The sequence below is a fragment of the Schistocerca gregaria genome, chromosome 1 (genome assembly GCF_023897955.1).
Source record: "Schistocerca gregaria isolate iqSchGreg1 chromosome 1, iqSchGreg1.2, whole genome shotgun sequence".
Classification (NCBI taxonomy): domain Eukaryota; kingdom Metazoa; phylum Arthropoda; class Insecta; order Orthoptera; family Acrididae; genus Schistocerca; species Schistocerca gregaria.
This window is the reverse complement of record NC_064920.1, coordinates 162,389,831-162,413,682: the sequence shown is the minus strand read 5'-3', so window position 1 is coordinate 162,413,682 and position 23,852 is coordinate 162,389,831. Positions and strand designations below refer to the sequence as shown.

General features: G+C 38.8%; 1 protein-coding gene across 1 annotated transcript in view; it reads right to left on the bottom strand.

Moving 5' to 3' along the window:
• Positions 1-23,852, bottom strand: part of LOC126335878 (glutaminase kidney isoform, mitochondrial-like) — a 306,299-nt gene that overhangs the window by 215,028 nt on the left and 67,419 nt on the right. Inside the window, exon 3 of the mRNA XM_049999352.1 lies at positions 23,453-23,559. The gene's annotated coding sequence lies outside the window, so the exon portion shown is untranslated. The remainder of the gene's footprint in view (positions 1-23,452; positions 23,560-23,852) is intronic.

The following is a 23,852-nucleotide window of genomic DNA, read 5'->3' as shown; positions in this document are numbered from 1 at the left end:
CAGTAGATCTCTATTAATATTCTCTACTATTAATAGTGTTTGACAAAATAACATATTTCCAATATTGCAGTTCACTTGAGTTTCGTATTTTACAAGTTTACTTTTTGTTCCCATTATCCCGATTATGTACACTCCAGTCACTGTCAATAATGGTAAGTATTGTTTCTTCTGTAGCGAGTTAAAAAATGCATTTGAGATGAGTGATACCTCACTACCTGAATCTATAGATATGCTAACCTTGGAATTTTCCACTGTCCCTGCTATAATAGGTTGTGGGATATTAGTGGCTAAGCTTGGTTCTTCAAGCAGCAACCATTTCTTTGTGGGTATTTTGTGTGTAAAGTTAACATACTTATTTGGAATATGGCCTCCTAATGCATCTCCATGACCTGGGCCCTGGCCCTGGATTCAGGTCCAACAACATTTTTCTCACTACTACCAATTATGGGTTGGTTACCAAAACGAGATAGTACATTCCCATTCTGTGTTTTATGGTTACTTGGTACAAATTCTTGACAAGCTACCCAATCTAAATTTGAATGTGGATGCTTCTTTTGACAATTGTCATTACAATTTTTCTTATGGCACTGGTGTACTTTTGCTAAGTTTCCCTTGCACTTTTTAAAATAACTTCCGCTATTTCTTTTATAGTTTTAACATTAACCTTGGTGTAAAGTTTCCTTGTGGTCCTTATTTATTGTATCAAGTGCGTCAACAAAAGACAACAATTCTTCTATCATTTTCCAACCACTACATAAGATGTCTTTTATCGCATAGGTGGGCAATCAACTATTTAAAATATGTACTAACCCTTCTTCTTCCATTGGCTTATCTAAATACTTTGCTCATGTTATATGCCAATCAAAATATTTCCTCATAGTACCCCAAGTATTATTATAATATTTTGGGTCCCACAGATCTGATATTAACTTTTCTTGAGCACTGGCAAACCAGCACTTCTCTTTAAATTTTTTTGAAAGTCTTACCAGGAGGAAAAATTTTCAATATTTGCTGTTCCCCATTCTGAGGCTTCCCCTAGAAGGTATCCCACACAAATTTGATCTTCTTGGAATCTTCCCAATTTTTTGGCAAAGCTTGGTTAAATCTTTTTAAGAAATGGATTGGATGTACATCTCTGTCCAGCTTAAATTTAGGGCATTGTCTAGATAATCCTGAATTAGCTCCCCATTGCAAATCAGTCACCGCTTCACACAACATTAGGTGAAGTTACCGTTTTCTCTACTATGTCTTGGATAAGCTTAATTTCTCTCCACAGATCATCGATACCCTTCCTGGTATCATTAAATTCAGAAGAAGGAATAGGTGATACATTCCTGGATGTTATTCTCTTGGTAACATTTCAATCTATAATTTCTCGAAATTGTTCCTCCAAACTAATTACTTTTATAATATCAGAGTTAGCTATTTTCTCTTTGAAATTCCTTTCTACATTATCTACCCATCAATTGACACCTGTAATTTGTAATTGAATGATTGATATTAATTCATTGTGTTTATCACCTCTCTCTTTCAAAGTATTCATTCCCTGTCTTACATCATTATATTTAATATTGTACATTAGTACATTTGTTCTCAATGTCAAGTTCTAACATTTTCGATAAATCTTGAAAAGTGTCATTCTGTTTCTGACTAAGGTGAGTAAACATATTATATGAGTGGTCAAAGAATTTGTCAACTCGTTCTTTAAATCTACATTTATAAATTCCTTACTTTGAGAGTCAACTTTGGCGTTTAACAAACCTAAATTTGTCATTTGGATATTTAATTGAGAATTTACCAAGTCTAGTTCTATACTTAGTCACACTCTGAGAATTTAATAAGTTTAACTTAAGACTCTGAGCTTTGATTAAATTTATAATCTCAGCCCAGTCAGGCACTTCTTTGCTAATCTTCATGGCCACAGCTGGGTCTTGAATTTCCCCAACATGTTGTATATTTTCCATACTTTTATATGCCTTAGCTCTTGTAAGCATTTAAAACTAACTTTAAATATGATAATTTCACAATAACAGTACACTCAACAGTATCTTGTGCCACTTTGTACTAAAGTAATCAAGTTTTGCTTCACACTCACCCAGCCGTAGAAGTCTCATTGAGTAGGTGTACATATGTGGAGGCAGGTCAGCACTGGTAAGCAGCAGCTGGTGCCAGTGGCGTCAGATGTATGTTGGGTTCCGCGTCTGCATCTCTGTGATGTGTGTGAGAGCTGTATATTCCCCGCACTGGATCTTCTTAGTTGAAGCATTCTATGCATACGTCTTCTTAGACAAATAGGTCAAAATCTTCTTCACTATTTTTATCATTGTGAATTCTTCATTTCTTCAATGTTTTTCATTTAACTTTCACTCTATTGGTTACTTGAACTTATTCCAATGTCTCAGAGTAATTCCCTTGTCTTATTGTGTTTGGTTGCTATGGCAACACATAACAGCTTCTCCTCTCATTTTTGACTTAATTCCTGTTTTCTGATTCCTTCCACACATGTCACCATGTTCCAACATTCTGACATCTTAAAGAGTGAGTGTGGATCTGGATTATACTGGCTTATTCCCCCAAACCACCTTCCACCTCTTTACAAGGTGACTTTGCAGCCACTCTCCTTTACTGAATTGCTGGCTGCTGGAAACCCTCTTGACCTCTTCTCCATTAAATAATGCTAGGTAGAGGAATTTTTAGACTCTTTCTATTTATGAAATAGGTAGACATACAAACTTTACTTTTCGTAAAATAGGTACTTGTCAGTGCCATCCAATCACTGCATCTACTTTATTCCTGCAACTGATTTTAAACTTGTACACACAAACATGTGACGTGCAGTAGGTAGGATTCTACCATCCCACACTCATATCCAGAATATTGTGTGGTTCTAGAATTTACACAGAAATTCTTGAATCACTACACATGTTGGGACATAAACTTCTAGTCCATGCACACTTGCTATCCAATAAAGAGAGGAAACAATGCAAAAAGCTTTTTTCACTATATGTGGGCCCATTACAAGTGAGAAAGTGTTTGCATCAAAATGTCTTACAACTAGAATTTTTCAGAACAGGGAAAATCTATGGGCATCGCCCTGTGGGGAATGCCAAATTTTATCCAGAGTAGAAAGCATGTACTTTTAGTATATAGGAAGCTGGTACATTGTTTCTGCCTAGAAAATAAGGAAATTTTTGTAGGGAAATATTTTTGGGGGATTCGTATGTAATTTGTTTTATGGTGTGTCTTTCTTTCAGTTCCTTTCACATTGTGTATTCTGTTCATCATAACAGGTAATATTTGTGTTAACTTGTCATGATGGTCATGTCCTTTGCTTATATAAAAATTATGGAGGGGGGAATAAATTATGATGTTTTCTGGTAACAATCTGTATGCTATTCTGTGTCACAAATGAATATGGTTAAATTTTTAGTTGAGGAGGTAGGGGGCATTTCAGAGCATCTGAGACAGCACACAGATGTGTGCGCTTTCGTATGTTGAAGAGTGAGAGAGGAAGTATTTCTGGGGTCAGCATGCACACAACATACACTCTCACTACAAATATTACAGCATGACGTAAGTGTCGTCCTGCACAATAAGGTAAAAGAAAAGAACATGGTTTCTGTCAAGCTAGATTAGCATGAGTGGGTGAAGTTGACTGGAGTGTTAGGGGAAAAAGGCTGTATTTTTATCACCATTGTAGATGACATATAAGGTAGACTTTTTGTGTGTCCAAGTCACAGGGGATGGTGACTACCAAGAGGTTTTGTAAACCTTTATCACCAGTTTTGTAAAGGCCTCATCACTAGTGCTGTGGAGGCTGAGTTGCCACTGTTGTTATTTTAGGCTGAGTTTGTGAGCTCATGAAATAGTTTTTGGTGCAGTACACTGCTAAGACAATTTCTGCCTGCCACTATTACACAGCTATACCCCAGGGTCAGGTAACAGGACAGGTGAACAAAAGTTTTGAACACTCCAACTACATATCTTTGTGACTTGTTGAAATATGACTCTGTGACACTGCTTGTAATAGAACACAAAAAAGGCCCTCAAAGGCTAAGTGCAAATATTCATAGATAAACTTCACAGTGCATAGCAGATGCAATTTACAACAACTGTCTGTTCACTTCTAAGAGTCCACTAAACTACATTCCCTGTCTAAGTCAGTAGTGGGCAATGATCTATAACCAAGTGGGTGAGAACTGCTCTTCTATCTTCCATGTTAGCCTCTGTATGTTGTCATCTGGTCATTGGCAGAGTGTACTCAGCTAGCAACTGGCCGAGGCAAAGTTGATATCTTCATCCTCAGTGGCGCCAGTGGCACTGGTGGAACTCATGCAAATGGCGAGTCTCTATGGCAGTGGTACCAGCTCGTATCTTTGCACCTGTGGTGCTTTTGCCCTGGCTGTGTCTTCTTCAGACGACACAGCAAGAGGTGTTAGGGTTGATTTTTGTTCATGTCAAAGTGCACTGGACCATTAAGATATTAATGAGGATGATGTTTATGTGCTGCCCATGCCACCTGGGATTTGGTGTTCATTCTGCAGTTGTCTGATCCTGCTGTACGGGAGAAACAATGAGAGTCCATTATCACTATCTCCAACAGACATTAGGCACAACACCTAGCCATAATGAATTTATTATTTAAATGATAACTTTGCTGATAGCACAACTAACTCCTTCTGTTAAAGTGTTGTCTTCCCATTGCGTTCTAGAAGTTCAGTACAGGGCCACATACAGCACAACATTATTGGAGTAATCGTAAGCAGTAGTAAGAAAGACCCCAGAAAAGCCATGGCATCAATCCTGGTGGTATCCAGGGATGTGTTATTCACATGACACAGAGCTAAGGAGCAACCACATGACAACAGAGATGGGTATCAAAAGCACATAAATTTTCTTTTTTCCAGAACTTATTAAATCTCTTCAAGGATTCTGATTGCAGATATTTTGTCCTATTGGTGTTTGTGCTAATCATACTCTTTAGGCGTTATTATAAATGTCACAAATGTACCACTTTAGTGTTGTTACTTTTGTAAATACCGTGTGGCACCAAAGAAACTGGTATAGGCATATGCATTCAAATACAAAGATATGTAAACAGACAGAACACAGAAGTGCAGTTGGCAATATCTAGATAAGACAACAAGTGACTGGCACAGTTGTTAGATCAGTTACTGCAGTTACACTGCACATTATCAAGTTTTAAGTGAGTTTTCACATGGTGTTATAGTCAGTGGATGAGTAATGGGACACAGTATCTCCGAAGTGGCAATGAAGTGGAGATTTTCACATACAACCATTTCACAGGTGTACTGTGGATATCAGGAATCCGGTAAAATATCATATCCCGAACATCTCTGTGGCCAGAAAAAGAACCTTCAAGAACAGGACCAATCAAGACTGAAAACAATAAATCAACATGAAAGAAGTGCAACCCTTCTGCAAATTGCTGCAGATTTCAATGCTGGTCCATCAACAAGTGTCAGTGTGTGAACCATTCAACGAAACATCATCGATATGGGCTTTCAGAGCCAAAGGCCCATTAATGTACCCTTGATGACTGCATGACACAAAGCTTTACAACTCACCTGGGCCCATCAACACTGACAATGGGCTTTTAATGTTTGGAAACAGGGTCCTGGTTGGACAAGTCTTGCATCAAATTGTATTGAGTGGATGGACGTGTACAGGTAAGTAGACAATCTCATGAATTCATGGACCCTGCGTGTCAGTAGGGGACTGTTCAAGCTGGTGGAGGCTCTGTAATGGTGTGGGGCTTGTTCAGTTGGAGTGATATGGGGCCCCTGATGCATCAAGACACAACTCTGACAGGTGACACATATGTGAGCATCCTCTCTGATCACCTGCATCCATTCTTGTCCATTGTGCATTCCAATGGACTTGGGCAATTCCATCAGGACAATACGACACCCCACACATCTAGAATTGCTACAGAGTGGCTCCAGGAACACTCTTCTCAGTTTAAACACTTCTGCTGGCCACCAAACTCCCCAGACATGAACATTATTGATCATATCTGCAATGTGCTGTTCAGAAGAGATCTCCACCCCAATGTGCTCTTATGGATTTATGGACAGGCCTGCAAGATTCTCCCAAGTTGTGTTGTGACACTTCTGCGGGCCTGCAGGGGCCCTACATGATAATAGACAGGTGTACCAGTTTCTTTGACTCTCCAGTGTATTATGCAGATGTGATTTTGTGCTTATTTTAGTTTTTCTTCCAGATGCAGAGGAGAACATGAATATACACCATTGATGGTTGATGTTGCTCACAACAATGTAGTAGGACAAGGGAATTGTACATAATTGACGTTGGCCAGCCAATTTCATTTCATTTCTTATGATGTTCTATTTCAGTTCAAAGGGTGTATCAGATGAGGAAATATGCCAACTACTCAAAGAAAGTGATGATGAAGTCTATCCAGCCTTTCCAGACCTGAAAGAAAGTGAAGTGTATTTGAGTAATGAAAAGTGAATATGAGGACCATGGCAGTGAATCATAACTTGAGGGTGTGCATGGCGATGATCTCAAAGAAATGTGTGATAATTTTTTATTGGAAAACACAAAGTTAAGTGTTGGTGCAAAAGCATGTGTTAGAACATCAAAAACAAAGAGAAAAAACGTTGTGCAAATTCTACCACATCCAAAGAGAAATGTGAAGGATATTACTGTTGAAGATGGTGTTTTGCTGAAAATAATTCAAACTGACATTACTGATGAAATCATAAACTTTACAAATATGTATATAAATAGACAGCGAGAGACACATCAATTCTCACAGAAAAGAGATAATCAACTGACATCAAGACAGAAAATAATGGCCTTTAAAAAAAAAAAAAGAAAAGAAAAGCCCATCATATTAATGTATTGGAACTCTAAGCAGCAGATGGAACAGAAATACAACTGCTTAGGGCTTCTATGAGGTACAAAAGGTTTCTGTTTCTTCTATTCTGCATACAGTTTGAAGACATAGAAAAAAGGAATGCATGAGAAGAACTGATAAATTGGCTGTAGTTCATACAGTATTTGAAGTTTTTATTGGCAATGATCAAAGTTCTTACAGCTTGAGTGAACTCCCCACAATAGATGAAATGCTACACCCTTCCAGAGGCCACTGTGGATGCATTCAGTACATCCCCAGCAAACCAGCTAAATACAGGATAAAAATGCTTGCACCATGTGATGCAAAGCCATTTTATTGCAGTAATCTGGAGGTTTACTGTGGCATGCAACCTGAAGGGCAATATCAGGTTTCTAACGTTTCTTAGGAAGTAGTGAAAAGACTTGTGGTGCCTATAGAAAACCCTAACAAGGACCTTGCAGCTGACAAACAGTACACAAGCTACTTCCTTTCTGAATATTTGCAGCAGAAGAAAATGACTTGGATTGGCACAATGTAGAAGAAAAGACATGAAATTCATCCAGAATTTCCCCAAAACTAAAAATAAATAAATTGGAATTGCAATGTCCAGCAGGATATGACCTTAGTTTTATATGTTCCTCATAAAAGCCATTCTGTCATACACATGACATGACAACAGTTGGTGAAGAAACACACAAAGCTGAAATCATCACAAAGCCACAGATAACTCCTCAAAGATGTATATACCTCAACAAGGTATTTTAAAAACAAAGATTCCAAGACTTACCAAGCGGGAAAGCGCCAGAAGACAGGCACAATAAAATAACACACAAACACACACACACAAAATTTCGAGCTTCATCAGGAAAGAGGGAAGGAAAAGGAAAGATGAAAGGATGTGGGTTTTAAGGGAGAGGGTAAGGAGTCATTCCAATCCTGGGAGCTGAAAGACTTACCTTAGGGGGAAAAAAGGATAGGTATATACTCGCACACACACACACACACACACACACACACACACACACACACACACACACACACACACATACACACACATATCCATCCAAACATACACAGACACAAGCAGACATATTTAAATATGTTTTAAATATGTAATATTTAAAAGGATAGGTATACACTCGCGCGCACACACACACACACACACACACACACACACACACACATATCCATCCATACAGACACAAGCAGACATATTTAAATATGTTTTAAATATGTAATATTTTAAATATGTCTGCTTGTGTCTGTGTATGTATGGATGGATATGTGTGTGTGTGTGTGTGTGTGTGCGCGCGAGTATACACCTATCCTTTTTTCCCCCTAAGGTAAGTCTTTTCGCTCCCGTGATTGGAATGACTCCTTACCCTCTCCCTTAAAACCCACAACCTTTCATCTTTCCTTTTCCTTCCCTCTTTCCTGACGAAGCAACTTCCGGTTGCGGAAGCTCGAAATTTTGTGTGTGTGTGTTTGTGTGTTATTTTATTGTGCCTGTCTAACGGCACTTTCCCGCTTGGTAAGTCTTGGAATCTTTGTTTTTAATATATTTTTCCCATGTGGAAGTTTCTTTCTATTTTATTTACGTCCTCAATAAGGTATGAAAGACCAAATTGTATCTAGAGTTCAACTCAAATCATTGCCAGCCAATCTGTATTTCTTATGCAGTTTTGTGCAGGAGCATCGATTTCTGAAGATCAGCACTCTGAACCTCTGAAAAAGAACCTGGGACATATATTCTTTGTGGAGACCAAAAAATTTCATCTGTATCAATTAAATGAGATAGATGTAATAATTTTGTTTGTAAAAAGCATACTAAGAAACAAGTTGTCTGTGAAAGATATTATGAAAGTGAACTTATGTCAGAATAACTGGCTAAATTGTTATTAAATAATAATAAATATAATAGTTGTTTGTATTGAAAAATATTCATCATGTAAATTTTACAATGTGTTCCAGCTTGTGTGACAACAACAGGCATGCCTACCAGCAGGTTAAAGTTTTTTGTAAATGTTTAGCATTGATGCTGATGAGCAGTATTGAAAATTAGCTTATTTATTTTAAGATAAGTAGTAGACATTCTTATGCATACTTATTTCAGGAACAGTGCTATCAACTTAGATTTAAGAGCATGAATCATGGGATACTACACTGAAGAGCCAAAGAAACTGTTACACCAGCCTAATATCATGTAGTACCCCAGCGAGCAAGCAGAAGTGCCGCTACATGACATAGCTTGGATTTGACTATGTCTGAAGTAGTGCTGGAGGGAACTGACAACATGAATCCTGCAGGGCTGGCCATAAATCTGTAGGAGTACAGAGGGTTTGGGGGGGAAGGGGGAAGGGCGTTGGAGATCACTTCTGAATCGCACGTTGCAAGGCATCACAAATATACCCAATAATATTCATGTCTGGGGAGTTTGGTGGCCAATGGAAGTGTTTAAACTCATAAACATATTCCTGCAGCCACTCAGTAGCAATTTTGGACGTGTGAGGTATCACATTGTCCTGCTGGAATTGCCCACATCCGTCGGAATGCACAATGGACATGAATGGATGCAGGTGATCAAATAGGATCTTTCGTACGTTTCACCTGTTTGAGTCATATCTAGACATATCAGGGGTCCCATATCCCTCCAACTACACACACCCCACACCATTATAGAGCCTCCACCAGCTTGAGCACTCCTGTGCTGACACGCAGGGTCAATGGAGTTGTGAGGTTGTCTCCATGTCCGTACACATCCACCTACTCAATACAATTTGAAACAAGATTTGTCTGACCAGGCAACACGTTTCCACCCATCAACAGTCCAATGTCAGTGTTGACAAGCCCAGGTGAGGTGTAAAACTTTGTGTTGTACCATCAAATAAGTGTACACGAGTGGGTCTTTGGCTCTGAAAGCCCATATCGGTGACATTTCATTGAATGGTTCACATGCTGACATTTGTTGATGGCCGACACTAGGTGATGGCCTTGCATTGAAATCTGCAGCAATTTCCACAAGGGTTGCATTCTGTCATGTTGAATGATTGCCTTCAGTCATTGTTGGTCCTGTTCTTGCAGTACCTTTTTCCTGCCACAGCAATGTTGGAGATTTGATGTTTTACCGGATCCATAATATTCACAGTACACTCGTGAAGTTCCCACTTCACTGTTACCTCAGAGATGCTGTGTCCCATCGTTCTTTTGCCAACTATAACACCATGGTCAAGCTCACTTAAATCTTCATAACCTGCCATTGTAGCAACAGTAACTGATCTAACAACTGCACCAGACACTTGTTGTGTTATACAGGCATTGCTCACCACAGCATCATATTCTACCTGTTTACATATCTCTGCACTTGAATACACATCACTATATCAGTTCTTTTAGTACTTCAGTGTATTGCTGCATACAGCTAATTACACAACCCCAACACTACACAACAAACCATGTGGGTGGATGTACAGATGAGTTGATAAGAGTGACTTCTTTTCCAGATACTCTTCTTTTTTTCCTTTCACTTCTATGTATGCGTTTTATAGGAAAGTGGCATAGGAAAGTGGCATTAGTACTGGCACTCATGAATGACAGCGGTATCATAATATGAGGTTAGGCATCTGGCTTGGTGAATGGAAGACCAGCATGTCGTCACCAGGGTGCTGACCACCCACTTTCATAGAGACAGGGCTCTCCCTGCCCTGGCCCTGGTAGCATGCTCAGTGGTGCATGCCTTTGCAAGGAGCATCTCATGTCAACACAATCAGGAGAACCTGTTTGGTGCCTGACAGGGGTGAATCCCATTTCTTACAGATTGAGAAACACTTTCTGTGTTGCTTGTTACACACAATGGTGAAGCATGTAACAAAGTTGGATTGTTCATCGTCACAAGAGAACTCCTCATTGGTGTCTGGTTTGCCACAAGAGCTACCAGTAATACACCACATATTGCTTATTCTAGTGAGACCTCTCAGTAGTAATCACACACAGTGATGCACAATCACATGCTTGGTTGACAATTAACAGCCTGATATCAAACTTGGTATTTGTGCCCCATGTTGCACTGTTATCGGACCAAGCAACTGTCCACATAATTGGTCTGCCAGGCTTATATCTGCCAAAGAAGATGAGATATCTGTGTGTTACAGTTGATATTGCAGATGTTTTGCATCATATGTCCTGAGCTGCTCACACGATACCACAAACTGTGACCAAAATGTTCAACACAACATTGAAATCAGCATATGTGCATGTATGGTATTAGTTCAATCAAATTTGTCATGTGCCCATCTCCAAACACAGCCATATAGCTTTTAAAAATCAATGTTTTACCTCACTGCAAGGCTTTAAAAGGTTTTGTTCTTTTTAATTGTTTTCGTGGTGTTCCATGATTTCTTTCAAAGAAATTTTTGACCTCACTGCAATGTTTTACAAGTTTTTGTTCCTTTTGTTTTCATGTTGTTCTACCTGTATGATCTGTGTTTCAAAGCATTCATGTTCTAAATGTTGGACTTCATTGTGATGCATGATTTTTAGATGTTTTCATACTGTTCGACAAATCATTTTCAAAACAATCATATGCTATACTTTTGTCTGTAAATTATTGGAGAATTGTGTTTTATTTCATCATTTTCACATTTGTACATTTGTTGCATTTTGTACTTTCATTGTTATTTATTGTTGTGCCACATTTTTGTCACACTTGATGTTTTAGTACAGATACACAAAAGTATGTAATCCTTTTAATGAGAGTACTAATTTGTCATTTCACATGACTTCTTCATGTCTAAACATGTGTTCATAAGCCTATGCTATGTTCAGTGATGCGTCACATCAAGTGTTCATGCTTTATATTTGTAAATGGGCTCAGATTCATATGACTCATGATTTTTTTTGGCTATTGAAATCCTTTTGTGTTTTGTAGTTTCATTTGGTTTTAAGAATTGATGACTGAGTGCACTGTATATTCATAGCTCATATTTTGTTGTATACATGTACTTGTAAGCACCTTTTCACATGGCACTGTTGATAAATTGTAAGGTTTTCATATATAGTTATATATTTCATTTTGGTTGTACATTCATCTTTCACTTGAGAAATTTTTTGATGAAAATGCTCATATCTTTGAGTTAGTCATGGTCTTTGGGATGAATATGTGGTAATCTGAAGCAATTTTTATATTTTGTTTGGATCATTTTTATATAAGAATTCAAACTTACACACACACAAGCGCACGCTCGAACTTACACAACTCTCACACACATGTGATTGTTAAGTATTTTATGGTATTTGTCAAAAATTTGCCATAATGGCAGTGCAGAATTTATTTAAAGTAGATTAGCCATGTGCATTTCCACTTATAGCCATACTGGTAGACAGTTTACACCTCCAAATGAATCCAATAGCACTATGAAAATTATTCCAAGGGAATATATAAATGAGAGAATGACACAGAACAGGTAGGGAGAAGTTCTAGGCGTTGATTCACTAAGTCTATCCAGGAAAGGATTAATTTAACTTTTGCAGTTTCATGTGGGAAAGAACAACCAGTTGCACTGTATATTTTTTATAGACTCATGTCTAGACTGAGAAACTTTTATGGATGTTTAGTACCATGGGAGAATCTTGTAGACTTAAGCCTACTTGATGGTTACATTCCTATGAATTGTTACTCACATAATCTGAAGCACCAAAGAAACTGGTATGGCATGTACATTCAAATACAGAGATATGTAAACAGTGAGAATACAGCGCTGCAGTTGGCAATGCCTGTATAAGATAACAAGTGTCTGGCGCAGTTGTTAGATCAGTTACTCTTGCTACAATGGAATGTTATCAAGATTTAAGAGAGTTTGAATGTGGTGCTATAGTCAGTGCATGAGCGATGGGGGCACAGCATCTCCAAAGTAGCAATGAAGTGGGGATATTCCCATATGACCATTTCACGAGGGTACCGTGAATATCAGGAATCCAGTAAAACATCAAATCCCAACATCACTGCAGCCGGAAAAAGACCCTGCAAGAACAGGATTGATGACAACTGAAGAAGCATGACAGAAGCGCAGTCCTTTTGCAAATTGCTGCACATTTCAATGCTAGACCATCAACAAGTGTCAACATGCAAATAATTCAATGAAATATCATTGATATGGGCTTTCGGAGCTGAAGGCTCTCTGGTGTACCCTTGATGACTTTGCCACATGTGCTTTACATCTCACCTAGGCCTGTCGACACTGACAATGGACTGTTGATGACTGGAAGGATGTTACCTGGTCAGACAAGTCTCATTTCAAATTGGATCGAACAAATGAATGTGTAAGGGTATGGAGACAACCTCATGAATCTGTGAACCCTGCATGTCACCAGGGGAATGTTCAAGCTGGTGGGGGCTCTGTAATGGTGTGGGGTGTGTGCAGTTAGTAATATGGAACCCATGATACATCTAGATATGACTCTGACAGGTGACACATACATAAGCATCCTGTCTGATCACCTGCAGCCACTCATGTCCATTGTGCATTCCGACAGACTTGGGCAATTCCAGCAGGACCACCCAACATCCCACACATCCAGCATTGATACAGTGTGGCTCCAGGAACACTTTTCTGAGTTTAAACACTTCCGCTGGCAACTAGACTCCACAGACATGAACATTATTGAGCATATCTGGATGTGTTGCAATGTGCTGTTCAGAAGAGTTCTCCACCCTCTCGTACTCTTATGGATTTATGGACAGTCCTGCAGGATTCATGGTGTCAGTTCCCTCCAGCACTATTTCAGACATTAGTCAAGGCCATACCAAGTTGTGTTGCAACACTTCTGCATGGTCATGGGGCCCTACATGATATTAGGCAGATGCCCCAGTTTCTTTGCCTCTTCAGTGTATTTACAATAGTTGACAGATTCTAGTTGTGACTTGCTTGTATATTAGTCATAGGGTACTATGTTTTGCCATTCAGTGTAGTGCACAGTATTAAATTTCTGAAAATTTAAAGCAAGTTTCCATCTTTGCACTACTTTGAAATCTTATCAAAATCTAACCAAAAATTTGTGTAGCTTTCCTGCAAGGTCGTTAATATACAGTTTGAACAGCAAAGGCCCCAGCATACTTCCCTTGGGCATACCTGAAGTTACATCAATTTCTATACTTGTTGATGAGTCCATCCAAAATGCGCCTTCCCTACCAAGAAATCCTCAATCCAGTCACAAATTTTGCTTGATACTCCAAGTGATCACACCTTTGATAATAAATGTGTGTTTGTGTGATACTAAGTCAAATTCTTTTCAGAACCAAGAATTACGGCACCTACACACCAGGATGACTTAGAAATTCTGTTTGGTTTGATGAATGTCAGCCTGTACATGTAGAAAAATGTAAGTTAATGCATGTGAGTAGGAAAAACAATCTTGTAATGTTCAGACACAGTATTAATCATGCAGTCACATCAACTGAATATATTTGCATAACATATCAAAGTTATACAAAATGGAAGAAGCATGTTAGCATTCTGGTAGGAAGGGCGAACGGGTGACTTTGGTTTCTTGGGAGAAGTGTGGTTTATCTGTAGGAAAGAATGCTTGTATAATGTTAGTGCAACCTATTCTTGAGTTCCACTTGAGTGTTTGGGATCTGCACCATGTCATATTAAAGGAGTACATCAAAGCAACTCAGAGGCACACTGCAAGATTTGTTACCAGTAGGTTTGATCAACACCAGGCATTACAGAGAGTCTTTGGGAACTCAAATGTGAATCCCTGGAGGAAAGGAGATGTTCTCTTTGAGGAACACTATTGAGAACATTTAGAGAACCAGCATTTAAAGCTGACTGCACAATGATTCCACTACTATCAATGTGCCTTTTGCATTAGGCTTGGGAAAACAAGATAAGAGATAGAGATTCATTTTTCTCTTGCTCCATTTGTAAGTGAAAGAAGATATGGAATGATTCATACTCATCATGCACCTTATGGTGGCTTACAGAGTATCTATGCAGAAATACTTCCATGGCTGTCAGGATGTTATGTGATAAAAGTGCAAGTTGGGTTTCATGTGTTTGATAATCCGAATGGAAGAGGTCATTCTGTTTGACATGTCTTTTTATGTTTGATCTCAGAATATGTGCTAAAACTGTACAACAAATCAATGTCAAAAATATTTGACACTAGGTTTGTAGACAAGTCCTGCTACCTTCCTTGTAGATCGCTGTGGTCAGTACTTTGTTTTAATTATTGGGGATGGTTCTTATTTGAGTGTGTTTCAATAAGGGCTAACTTAATTGGAAATTGGCTATAGAATCTGATAGGGATCTCATGAGGCTCTAGGTTTTTGTTCATTTTTAGCAGTTTCTGCTATTTCTCAATACCACAAACAATGATATCTGCATCACTCATCTTTGCAGTGCTGCAAGAGAGAAACTGGGGCTACACATCTAAAATTTTCCTTGTAAACAAACATTTGAAGATAGAGTTCAGCATTTCTGCTCTTAGCTTCAGATCTTGCCACAGCCATGAGTGTCTGGAGAGTAACTTTTGTACCACTAATATCATTCACATACAACCAGAACTTTTTGGGGTTTTTTGAGAGATCTTGGGACAATATTTGTCTAAGGGAGTAATCAAAGCTTCATGCACTGCCTTCTTGACAGCTAATTATATTTCATTCAGTATCACACTATCTATAGCCCTATGCTTTGTTTTACACATAGTGTGAAGTAATCTCTGTTTCTTTATGGTGACTACCATGCAGTGCCCATTCATTATGAACTGTTCTCCTAGGTACATATTCATGTTCAATTCTTCTTTTTAACTTGAGCCACAGTTCTCCTATGTGCTCCTGTACAGAGGTAAGTGTTTCAAGCTCCTCATTGACATATGACACTACTGCATCTTTGTGTAATTTGCTGAACATATAAATCCTTCTACTTGTTTTAGGTGCGCTTTGACTTTGGCAATCATTATTACTATAACTGCTTCATAATCATTGACACCACTGTCAGTGTGGATGTCATCAAAGAGTTAAGGTCAATTTGTTGCTATGAGATCCAATGAATTTCCAACAGGAGTGTTTGCAACTATCTGTTCTAGGCGATTCTCATAGAACACATTTAGTAACGTTTTGCAGGATGTCGTGTAACATCTGACACTTACAAAACTGTAATATCCCAATTCATTTTTGGATGATTAAAGTCTCCTATGATGATGACAGCATGACACAGTGCACCATAAATCACATTAAACAATTATATGAGGGATAAAAGCATCATATTAATGTGTCATCACCCACAGTTGATGACATCTTTTGTAACCTTATGCCAAATAAAAATGTAGTTTTCATTACCTCAAGAAGCTGTTTAATTCTTCCAAAACCCTGTTTTTATGTAATAGCATTGGAGGGGGAAATTGTTTCCAGGATTGAATATAATGCATGCATAAGTGAAAAAGTCTTGAAAATATTTCTAGGAACAATAAAATGATTTGTAACAGAAAATTTATTTTCGTTCAGTGATTTTGTAGCAACTTAAAAGGCAGTCTTCACATGTTTTCAAGTATATTAACTATGTTCCTCACTGCTGACACAGTTTCTTCTTAGTAAGTTGAATGACTGCTACAGTTTTCAATTACATAGATCTCTTTTTTATTTTCTCAATGCCAGGAAACACAGTGCCACTTCCATTGGAGGATTTCTATTATGATGTATTGCAAGCACCACTGCCAGTCATCAATCTTTGCTGACTGATTGTCTTTCTTGTCCACAGTTGGTGCCAGTTTTCAGCACTCATCTTCTGTTTATCTCATCAACTGTCTGTGTCCCAGATAAGAAGCTTCTGGGATAATCACAAATTTCTTCTAATTAATCACAAGGCATGATAACATAAACCCACTTGTGAAGCAAAATGAGGAGCCACATTATTTTCAAAGTTTGTCACTTCTAATGAGTTGTCACTCCCCACTGCCAATTGATGGAGTGGTACGCTTCTTTTATGTAGTCCACTGCATCCCAAAGGTGTTATAATTTCCCGAAAGCTGTCTCTGCATGAGTTCATTTTTCTTTGATATCGAGCCCACTCTCCAAGCTCTGCACGAGTTCATTTTTCTTTGATATCGAGCCCACTCTCCAAGCTCATGAGTTTCAAAACACTGCCCCATGAACTTATGATGATTTTCATACTATAACGTAATCTTGTGGGTTGTTCATATATGACTGACAGTACAATGGGTTGGGTTGTGTGTGTCATTATAAATAGAGTGCTATTCCAATGTTACAGTTGGGAAGCATTGCCAATGTATTTTGCCAAGCCATCAATACTTTCTGCTAATTTTACCTAAGAAATAATAAAGTATTTGTTTATTGATTCCTGCCACAGTAATGTGAAAAAACTGTTAAACCATTATTAACAAAATCAACTGATGTTTATATGTGAAATGTTCATTTTCAAATACATAAAATGTTATTCAAAGTTTGTGGTATGTACAAAATTAGAACAAGTGAACAATCATTGCTAAGACTTGATCCTGTTAAAATGTTTATGTTGAGTTGAACTTCGTGTGATAATAATATTCAACACAGTGAGCTACACTAACAAGGAAACATAATATTTCAGATAGAAAAAAGTATACTTGCAAGATATCAGTCCAAGCAATTGACCCTGGGCCATAAGTCTGATGGTACACAGTTATGACCATCTGAAAGTATAGTTTAAACTTTTGCATGAGCAGATTGTTTGTCACTCACTCAACCCACTGTAGCCACCTGATACCTGAATGTGAAACATTGTACAGTAAAATGGGTATGAGGTTAGTAAAATAGTTTTGGCATTGGTAGCAGGCTTTTTTCATTTCTGTCTACATCTACACTCTGCAAATGGCTCTGAAATGTGATACTTGAAATTTTCCTGATGTAAAGCTCATGTGAAGTGCATAGCAGAGGGTATGTTCCAGTGAACCAGTTATTTGGTTTTCTTCCTGTTCCATTCACATATGGAGCACATGAGGAATGACTGTTTAAATGCCTCTGTGTATGTGATGTCATTAATCTAATAGTGTCCTCATGACCCCTACATGAGTGATATGTAGGGGGTTACTGTATGTTCCTAGGATCATAATTTAAAGTTGGTTCTTGAAACTTTGTAAGTAGGCTTTCTTAGGATGGTTTACACCTAACTTCAAGATTCTGTCAGTTCAGTTTCTTCAGTACCTCTGTGACACTCTTCCATTGGCCAAAGAAAGCCATGACCATTTGTGCTTCTCAATTCTGTATATGTTCAATAAGTGCTGTTAGTTCTTTTTTTGGTAAGGTTCCCATACACTTCAGCAGTTTTTTCAGAAAGGGTAAAACAAGTGATTTGTAAGCAATCTACTTTGTATAGTGTTTCATTTCCCTAGTATTCTACCAATATACCAAAGTCTGCCACCTATTTTACTCATGACAGCCTGCATGATCATTCCATTTCATATCCCTAAAAGTATTACATACAGGTATTTGTATGAGTGGGCTGATTCCTACTGTGATTCACTTATAGTCATAGGACACTATATTTTTTCATATTTTAAGTCCACAATTTTACATTTCTGAACATTTAAAGCAACTTACCAATCTTTGAACCAATTTGAAATCTTTTCAAGATCTGATTGTACATTTATGTAGCTTCTTTCAGACAATACTTCAATATACTTAAGTGTATCATCTGCAAAAAGTCTGAGGTTACTATTAATATTGTCTGCAAGGCCATTAATAATTATTACAAAGTGCATAGTTTTTATTCTATAGCTAGTGCAAAAGATCTCTTTGCTTTGAACATTTGTATGTTGTGATTCACAAATACAGTGTATGATGAAACAAATTACTACCTAAAAACCTTGCCACGGTGACCCCATTCCAGAAATGCAGCAGGACCTCCAGTCTCTCCTCAAATCATTAGGCCCATCCCAGAACCTTTCCCCTGAGTCCATCTCTCACCTCACCCATACCACTACCTGCACTTCTATCTTGTACATGCTTCCTGAAGTCCATAAACCCAACTACCCAGGATGCCCCATTGTGGTCAGTTACTGTGTCCCCACTGCGAGAATCTCTGTTCTCATAGACCAATACCTTCAGCCTAATACCCACAACCTACACTCCTATATAAAAGAACCAACCATTTTCTGCACCAACCCTACATAGTTCCTTAGTTCCTGTTCCTTTACCACATGGAGTGCTGCTTGTCTCTCTTGATGCTACCCACATTTGCACTAATGTCCCCAATGCCCATGGCCTTCTTGCTATTGAAAACTACCTTTGTCAACACCCTATGGATTCCAAACCAACAATCTCCTTCTTAGTCATCATGACCAACTATATCCTCACCCACAATTACTTCTTCTTTGAAGGCATTACGTACAAACAAATTCATGGTACGGCTATGGGCACCCACATGCCGCCATCTAGCGCCAACCTATTCATGGGCCATCTAGAGAAATCACAAACCCCTCATTTGGTTCAGATTCATAGATGACATCTTCATGATTTGGATCGAGGTTGAGGATGCCCTATCCACAATCCTCCAGAGCCTTAACACCCTCTCCCCCTTTCACTTCACCAGGTCAGTCCTACTTAACTCAACAAGCCACTTTCCTTGACACTGACCTCCACCTCAAGGATGGCTACATCAGTACCTCTGTCCATATCAGACCTACAAGCCACCAGCAATACCACCACTTCAACAGCCGTCCCCCATTACATACCAAGAAATCCCGTCCATCCATGGCCATCACATCTGTATTGCCTTATCTCTCCAGTCACAAACCAGCTCCCAAAGTCCCATCATCTGGCCACAAAGGAGCATTCCCATCATGACTCAAAATCACCCAGGACTGGAGCAACTGAATTACATTCTCTGCCAGGTTTTTGACTACCTCTTGTCATGCCCTGAAATGAGAAATGTCTTACCCACTAACCTTCCCACCCCTCCCACAGTGGTATTCCAGCATGCACTGAACCTATACAGTATCCTTGGCTATTCTTAAATGACCCCTACTACCAACCCCTTGCCTCATGGCTCATATCCCTGTAATACATCTAGATGTAAGACCTGTCCCTTACATCCTCCAACCATCACCTACTCCAGTCTGGTCACTAACATCACCTATCTCATCAAAGGCAGAGCCACCTGTGAAGCCAGTCAAGTGAACTACAAGCTAAGCTGCAACCACTGTGCTGCATTCTACATGGGCATGACAGCCAACAGGCTGTTGGTCCACATGAATGGCCCCAGACAAACTGTGGCCAAGAAACAGTTGGACCACTCCAATGATGAGCACACTGCCCAACACAATGTTCTTCTTTTAATGAGTGCTTCACAGCCTGTGCCATCTGGATCCTTCCCACCAACACCAGCTTTTTAGAATTGCACAGATGGGAACTCTCCCTGCAATACATTCTACGTTCCTGTAACCCTCCTTGCGTCAAGTTTTATTAGTCATTGTCCTTACCCATCTAGCCACTTTCCTGTTTCCATTCCAGCACTACACAGCCGCCTGTTCCACCCATGCACCCTCAGTCCTTTTACTTCTCTCCTTTTCTGCTACCCCCACCATTCGTCTAACCTCCCGACTGCACCTAGGTGCCCTACCCTCTCTCCACCTCATCCAAGCAGCACTTTACCGTCTCCCATCCCTACCCTGCTATCCCTGCCCCTCTCCACTTTGGCCTTCTCCTTACACCCACCACCTGGTTGTCTTTCGCGTCATGTGCTGCTACTAGCAGTCTGGCTTAAACTTCCGGAGACTGTGGTCGTGTGTGTGTGTGTGTTTTCATTGTCTGTTTTCAACAAAGGCCTTGTTGGCCGATGGTTCGTTTCCTGACATTCTCTTTGTTGTGCCCATCTACAACTCAGTGTCTCCGCAGTGTGTGGTGAGTAGCAACTATCATTTCCATAATGTTGTTACATTCCATTCTGGATCTTCTATAGTAAAATAGCACAACTTAGGTATATTAATTTTGATTTTGTGGTGTGTGTGTGTGTGTGTGTGTGTGTGTGTGTGTGTGTGTGTGTGTGTAATGAATGAATACATGCAAATCTGCAGAATATCATTACAAGTTGTTAAAATAATATTGAATGTATATATATGCATCATATTGACAGATTACTTATTATTTTTCACATAGAAAAAATGTGTTTTTCCTCACCTTCAATATCTCGTAAATAGGAGAGCTCTGGTTGTCACTCCCCTGTACAGTACTTGACATTCAGGCATTAGGCATCTGTAGTGGTGTGGAGTAAGGGACAATCAACTGGTGCATGCAGAAGTTTAAAAACTGTACTTTGAGAATGTCATTTCTAAATACTATCAGAATTATATCCCATGGGATCAATTTCTGGTGTTGGTATCTTTTAAGTGTGCTTCTTTCTGGTTAAAATATGAGGTCAAGTTGGCAATGCGTCCGGAAGCTGTAGTATAACAAATAAATAGGGAGCAAGAAAAGATAAGAGCTTTTTTCATATATTCATCTGAATTTTTTAAATTATTATTTATGTTTCCTTCGTCACAGTAAGACTGTACCAATGTAAGTACAGTGGCATAAAGAACAGTATATGTCAATGTGCACCTCTAAATGCTATGTCCTTCACCATATTGCTACAATGAATAAAAAGTAAAATATGGTCAACAGCCTGTGTCATTTGTTAAAATGGCTGATAACTCAGACAGCGCACATATGTTTATATAAGTGGTTAGAAAAAGGGCATTCAACCAGAAATGTTGAACCGTCAAAGGTTGATGACAATTAGTACAAAGTGGTGGAGAATGAGAGTGCCCAATATGCAACATAGCTAAAATTACCTCCTCATGGTGAAGGGCTGAGTGGAGGTCAGCCAAGTCATTGGGAGGGGTTTAATTTGCCAGAGCCTGTTCCCATGAAGGGTAGACCAGTGGTAATGTCAAAGTGACATCACCTGCTGACGGACAGCAACTTAGAGAGAATCAAGATAAATGGAAGAACTAGTGGGCCAAGGTGGAGGACTGCAATCTTGGCAGCAACATCAGCATCCTCATTTCCCATCAGACAGATGTGACCAGGGATCAACATAAACATCTTAGTGGCTCCCTCAAGACTGGGCAAGTGGAAACTGTCTTGGACCCATTGCACTAAGGGATGGACTGAGTACAGCACACAGAGGCTCTGAAGGGCACTGAGGGAATCGCAGCAGACGGCAGAATTGAAAAGTCTGTGTTGCCAGATGTACTGCATAGCCTGATACAGAGTGGAGAAGCTCTGCTGTAAATACTGAGTAGTGTTCCAGAAGATGATACCAAAAATCATCAGTGTCAATGGTGGTGACACACCCAACACCATGGTCAGTCTGAGAGCAGTCAGTGTAAACAAAGTTACTATCGCTAAGTTCCATGCGAAGATTGTGTAACTTACAGCAATAGATGGAATCTGGAGTAGTCTCCTTAGGAAACAAATGAAGTCCAAGGTAAACACGGGTTGCTGCATGAAGCCAAGGAGGGAGGATGGAATCAGGGTGCACTCAGCTTCAGGAAGCCATTTGAGGGGCTACGTTATTGAGAGGTAGTTGATCCAAGATCTAAATGTTGAGAACAGCTGGGATGGCAGTGTGTTGACGCCATGCTGTTGGTGATGTATCCTTGTAAGTGCAAAGACTAATAAGAAGTTAACATGACAGAGTCAGGTCTGCTGATACTGTTGAATTTATTGTGAGTTAGAAACTTATATATCTATATACAGAATGTTTTTGCTATCATGAGTTTCTGATGGCACTCACAATGGAAGCAGTGCCAAATAAACATGATGTTCTATTATCAGTCTGCATCATTCATACAAAAGTTTGTCCACATTCCTAGTACAAGTCAGCTCTTTGTCTATCTTATATATAGCCAGGATGCAAAAAGCTGTGGAGTGGACACCAACTGGTAAGTGGTAAGAAACTGTTTGTGGTAGTGACTGACTCACTGAATGGTTCATTCTTAACTGTAACTCACCCCGGGTCTACTAGTTCACCTGAAATATTTTATATAGCTTAGTAAGTACAGAAAAGCTCATAATCTGGTAGCAGATTTTATTAGCAGGGAGCTAAGAATGGGAAATTTCCATGTGTATGAATACCACTTTCAAGCATTTGTTAACATATCAATCAATATTTCTTTAGAATGTATATCAAGAACATAGTACAATGGGAGTAGACAAGATAAATACATTAACAGAAAATTCAGTACAAATCATTGGCTTTAAGAGATATTAAAGATTTCATTCATCAAGAGAAAGACAGAGTAAAAAACAGAAAGAAAAGACAAAAGAAAGGAAAAGGAAATGGAACTAAATACAAAGTGTTTTACATTCTGGGTCAAGTAACCAATAGGTATGTTTTCGTCATTTCTCTCAAATAAAGTGACAGATTTATGTCTGAGGTGTTTGGTGTGAATCAGACCTATTATTTCTCCTCCCAGCAAGACTACAAGGCAACTATGTTACTATAGAGGTATCTATTGTTGAACTGATTTGTAGCAATAATAAGCAACTTATAATGTAACACACAAGGAAGAGAAAAAAATGTTTATGCTACACACCTTGCAAATGTTTCTTTGTCAATGAAGTCATTTTCAATATTATCCAAATTATCAGACAATTGTTTCAGTCTTGGATCTGTTTTGAGGAGACCAACATTCTCTAGTGACTGTAATACAGAGCATGAATTAGGTTCACTCTAATTAAATTTTTGCAACAATGTCATAAGGTATTGAACTAAAGAAAAGTAAAGATTGTAGCTACAATAATGGCCTAAGATAATAACTTGTGCTAAGTATCAAATACAACTTTAACTTTTTTCAGTAATAAAATAAAAAAGTATTACTCATTTAGAAATTAGTAACAAAAAGGAATATATTTTGTATCTGTTTCTAAATACAGATGAAAAATTTAAGTGTCAATGGATATAGTCTGAAATGAATAGTAGGATTAGTTGATCAA